Genomic DNA, 5,766 nt, shown 5'->3' with positions numbered 1-5,766 from the left:
TTCTCTTTCTGTGATCTGTCCACCCTTTCTTCATTTCTTCCTCTGTCTTCATTACTCCATCTGCATTCAGTTCCCTTGCTGTGATCAGTTCATCCTGTTTTCAGTTCTCTCTCTGTCTTCATTACTCCATCTGTCTTCAGTTCTCTTTTTGTGATCAGTTCACCCTGTCTTCAGTTCCCCCTCTGACTTCAGTTCTCCCTGTCGACTGTCTCCCTCTGACTTTATATCTCTCTGTGCCTTCAGTCCACCCTTTCTTCATTTCTCCCTCTGTCTTCATTACTCCATCTGCATTCAGTTCTCTTTCAGTGATCAGTGAACCCTTTCTTCATTTCTCCCTCTGTCTTCATTACTCCATCTGCATTCAGTTCCCTTGCTGTGATCAGTTCATCCTGTTTTCAGTTCTCTCTCTGTCTTCATTACTACATCTGCATTAAGTTCTCTTTCTGTGATCAGTTCACCCTTCCTTCATTTCTCCCTCTGTCTTCATTACGACATCTGCATTAAGTTCTCTTTCTGTGATCAGTTCACCCTTCCTTCATTTCTCCCTCTGTCTTCATTGCTCCATCTGCATTCAGTTCTCTTTCTGTGATCAGTTCACCCTGTCTTCAGTTATGTCACTGACTTCAGTTCCCTCTCTGTCGACATTCTCCCTCTGACTTCAGATCTCTCTGTGTCTTCATTCCACCCTTTCTTATTTCACCCTCTCTCTTCATTACTCCATCTGCATTCAGTTCTCTTTCAGTGATCAGTGAACCCTTTCTTCATTTCTCCCTCTGTCTTCATTACTCCATCTGCATTCAGTTCCCTTGCTGTGATCAGTTCATCCTGTTTTCAGTTCTCTCTCTGTCTTCATTACTACATCTGCATTCAGTTCTCTTTCTGTGATCAGTTCATCCTGTCTTCAGTTCCCCCTCTGACTTCAGCTCTCTCTCTGTCAACAGTTTCCCTCTGACTTTAGATCACTCTATGCCTTCAGTCCACCCTTTCTTCATTTCTCCCTCTGTCTTCATTACTCCATCTGCATTCAGTTCTCTTTCAGTGATCAGTGAACCCTTTCTTCATTTCTCCCTCTGTCTTCATTACTCCATCTGCATTCAGTTCCCTTGCTGTGATCAGTTCATCCTGTTTTCAGTTCTCTCTCTGTCTTCATTACTACATCTGCATTAAGTTCTCTTTCTGTGATCAGTTCACCCTTCCTTCATTTCTCCCTCTGTCTTCATTACGACATCTGCATTAAGTTCTCTTTCTGTGATCAGTTCACCCTTCCTTCATTTCTCCCTCTGTCTTCATTGCTCCATCTGCATTCAGTTCTCTTTCTGTGATCAGTTCACCCTGTCTTCAGTTATGTCACTGACTTCAGTTCTCTCTCTGTCGACATTCTCCCTCTGACTTTAGATCTCTCTGTGTCTTCATTCCACCCTTTCTTATTTCACCCTCTCTCTTCATTACTCCATCTGCATTCAGTTCTCTTTCAGTGATCAGTGAACCCTTTCTTCATTTCTCCCTCTGTCTTCATTACTCCATCTGCATTCAGTTCCCTTGCTGTGATCAGTTCATCCTGTTTTCAGTTCTCTCTCTGTCTTCATTACTACATCTGCATTCAGTTCTCTTTCTGTGATCAGTTCATCCTGCCTTCAGTTCTCCCTCTGACTTCAGCTCTCTCTCTGTCAACAGTTTCCCTCTGACTTTAGATCACTCTGTGCCATCATTCCTCTCTTTCTTCATTTCTCCCTCTGTCTTCATTACTCCATCTGTCTTCTGTTCTCTTTTTGCGATCAGTTCACCCTGTCTTCAGTTCCCCCTCTGACTTCAGTTCTCTCTGTCGACAGTCTCCCTCTGACTTTATATCTCTCTGTGTCTTCAGTCCACCCTTTCTTCAAATCTCCCTCTGTCTTAATTACTCCATCTGCATTCAGTTCCCTTGCTGTGATCAGTTCGTCCTGTTTTCAGTTATCTCTCTGTCTTCATTACTCCATCTGTCTTCAGTTCTCTTTTTGTGATCAGTTCACCCTGTCTTCAGTTCCCCCTCTGACTTCAGTTCTCTCTGTCGACAGTCTCCCTCTGACTTTATATCTCTCTGTGTCTTCAGTCCTCCCTTCCTTCAGTTCTCCCTCTGACTTCGGCTCTCTCTCTGTCAACAATTTCCCTCTGACTTTAGATCTCTCTGTGACTTCAATCCACCCTGTCTTCATTTCTACCTCTGTCTTCATTACTCCATCTGCATTCAGTTCACTTTCTGTGATCAGTCCACCCTGTCTTCATTTCCCCCTCTGTCTTCATTACTACATCTGCATTAAGTTCTGTTTCTGTGATCAGTTCACCCTTCCTTCATTTCTTCCTCTGTCTTCATTGCTCCATCTGCATTCAGATCTCTTTCTGTGAACAGTTCATTCTGCCTTCAGTTCTCCCTCTGACTTCAGCTCTCTCTCTGTCGACAGTCTCCCTCTGACTTTAGATCTCTCTGTGTCTTCAGTCCACCCTTTCTTCATTTCGCCCTCTGTCTTGATTTCTCACTCTGCATTCAGTTCTCTTTCTGTGATCAGTCCACCCTTTCTTCATTTCTCCCTCTGTCTTCATTACTCCATCTGCATTCAGTTCTCTTTCTGTGATCAGTTCATCCAGTCTTCAGTTCTCTCTCTGTCTTCATTACTACATCTGCATTCAGTTCTCTTTCTGTGATCAGTTCACACTGCCTTCAGCTCTCCCTCTGACTTCAGCTCTCTCTCTGTCGACAGTCTCCCTCTGACTTTATATCTCTCTGTGTCTTCAGTCCACCCTTTCTTCATTACGCCCTCTGTCTTGATTTCTCAATCTGCATTCAGTTCCCTTTCTCTGATCAGACCACCCTTTCTTCATTTCTCCCTCTGTCTTCGTTACTACATCTGCATTCAGATCACTTTCTGCGATCAGTTCACCCAGTCTTCATTTCTCCCTCTGTCTTCTATACTCCATCTGTCTTCAGTTTTCTTTTTGTGATCAGTTCACCCTGTCTTCAGTTCTCTCTGTGACTTCAGTTCTCTCTCTGTCTTCATTACTACATCTGCATTCAGTTCTCTTTCTGTGATCAGTATACCCTTTCTTCATTTCTCCCTCTGTCATCTTTAATCCATCTGCATTCAGTTCTCTTTCTGTGATCAGTTCACCCTTCCTTCATTTCTCCCTCTGTCTTCATTGCTTCATCTGCATTCAGTTCTCTTTCTGTGATCAGTTCACCCTGTCTTCAGTTATGTCACTGACTTCAGTTCCCTCTCTGTCGACATTCTCCCTCTGACTTCAGATCACTCTGTGTCTTCATTCCACTCTTTCTTATTTCACCCTCTCTCTTCATTACTCCATCTGCATTCAGTTCTCTTTCAGTGATCAGTGAACCCTTTCTTCATTTCTCCCTCTGTCTTCATTACTCCATCTGCATTCAGTTCCCTTGCTGTGATCAGTTCATCCTGTTTTCAGTTCTCTCTCTGTCTTCATTACTACATCTGCATTCAGTTCTCTTTCTGTGATCAGTTCATCCTGCCTTCAGTTCTCCCTCTGACTTCAGCTCTCTCTCTGTCAACAGTTTCCCTCTGACTTTAGATCACTCTGTGCCATCATTCCTCTCTTTCTTCATTTCTCCCTCTGTCTTCATTACTCCATCTGTCTTCTGTTCTCTTTTTGCGATCAGTTCACCCTGTCTTCAGTTCCCCCTCTGACTTCAGTTCTCTCTGTCGACAGTCTCCCTCTGACTTTATATCTCTCTGTGTCTTCAGTCCACCCTTTCTTCAAATCTCCCTCTGTCTTAATTACTCCATCTGCATTCAGTTCCCTTGCTGTGATCAGTTCGTCCTGTTTTCAGTTATCTCTCTGTCTTCATTACTCCGTCTGCATTCAGTTCTCTTTCTGTGATCAGTCCACCCTGTCCTCATTTCCCCCTCTATCTTCATTACTACATCTGCATTAAGTTCTGTTTCTGTGGTCAGTTCACCCTTCCTTCATTTCTGCCTCTGTCTTCATTGCTCCATCTGCATTCAGATCTCTTTCTGTGATCAGTTCACACTGCCTTCAGCTCTCCATCTGACTTCAGCTCTCTCTCTGTCGACAGTCTCCCTCTGACTTTAGATCTCTCTGTGTCTTCAGTCCACCCTTTCTTCATTTCGCCCTCTGTCTTCATTTCTCACTCTGCATTCAGTTCTCTTTCTGTGACCAGTCCACCCTTTCTTCATTTCTCCCTCTGTCTTCATTACTCCATCTGCATTCAGTTCTCTTTCTGTGATCAGTTCATCCGGTCTTCAGTTCTCTCTCTGTCTTCATTACTACATCTGCATTCAGTTCTCTTTCTGTGATCAGTTCACACTGCCTTCAGCTCTCCCTCTGACTTCAGATCTCTCTCTATCGACAGTCTCCCTCTGACTTTATATCTCTCTGTGTCTTCAGTCCACCCTTTCTTCATTACGCCCTCTGTCCTGATTTCTCAATCTGCATTCAGTTCCCCTTCTCTGATCAGACCACCCTTTCTTCATTTCTCCCTCTGTCTTCGTTACTACATCTGCATTCAGATCACTTTCTGCGATCAGTTCACCCAGTCTTCATTTCTCCCTCTGTCTTCTATACTCCATCTGTCTTCAGTTTTCTTTTTGTGATCAGTTCACCCTGTCTTCAGTTCTCTCTGTGACTTCAGTTCTCTCTCTGTCTTCATTACTACATCTGCATTCAGTTCTCTTTCTGTGATCAGTATACCCTTTCTTCATTTCTCCCTCTGTCATCTTTAATCCATCTGCATTCAGTTCTCTTTCTGTGATCAGTTCACCCTGTCTTCAGTTCCCTCTCTGACTTCAGTTCTCTCTCTGTCGACATTCTCCCTCTGACTTGAGATCTCTCTGTGTCTTCAGTCCACCCTTTCTTCATTTTTCCCTCTGTCTTCATTGCTCCATCTGCATTCAGTTCTCTTTCTGTGATCAGTCAACAATTTCTTCATTTCTCCCTCTGTCTTCATTACTCCATCTGCATTCAGTACTCTTTCTGTGATCAGTCCACAATTTCTTCATTTCACCCTCTGTCTTCATTCCCCCATCTGCATTCAGTTCTCTTTCTGTGATCAGTTCATCCTGTCTTCATTTCTCCCTCTGTCTTCATTACTCCATCTGCATTCAGTTCTCTTTCTGTGATCAGTCCACACTTTCTTCATTTCTCCCTCTGTCTTCATTACTCCTTCTGCATTCAGTTCTCCTTCTGTGATCAGTCCACCCTTTCTTCATTTCACACTCTGTCTTCATTCCTCCATCTGCATTCAGTTCTCTTTCTGTGATCAATTCATCCTGTCTTCAGTTCTCTCTCTGTCTTCATTACTACACCTGCATTCAGTTCTCTTTCTGTGATCAGTTCACCCTGTCTTCAGTTCTCCCTCTGACTTCAGCTCTCTCTCTGTCGACAGTCTCCTCTGACTTTATATCTCTCTGTGTCTTCAGTCCACCCTTTCTTCATTTCTCCCTCTGACTTGATTTCTCAATCTGCATTCAGTTCTCTTTCTGTGATCAGTCCACCCTTTCTTTATTTGTCCCTCTGTCTTCATTACTCCATCTGCATTCAGTTCTCTTTCTGTGATCAGTTCACCCTGCCTTCAGTTCACTCTCTGTCTTCAGTACAACATCTGCATTCAGTTCTCTTTCTGTGATCAGTCCACCCTTTCTTCATTTCTCCCTCTGTCTTCATTACTCCATCTGCATTCAGATCTCTTTCTGTGATCAGTCCACACTTTCTTCATTTCTCCCTCTGCCTTCATTACTCCATCTG

This window comes from Heterodontus francisci, unplaced genomic scaffold (genome assembly GCF_036365525.1).
Source record: "Heterodontus francisci isolate sHetFra1 unplaced genomic scaffold, sHetFra1.hap1 HAP1_SCAFFOLD_86, whole genome shotgun sequence".
Lineage (NCBI taxonomy): Eukaryota > Metazoa > Chordata > Chondrichthyes > Heterodontiformes > Heterodontidae > Heterodontus > Heterodontus francisci.
Note: the sequence above shows the minus strand (reverse complement) of the source record.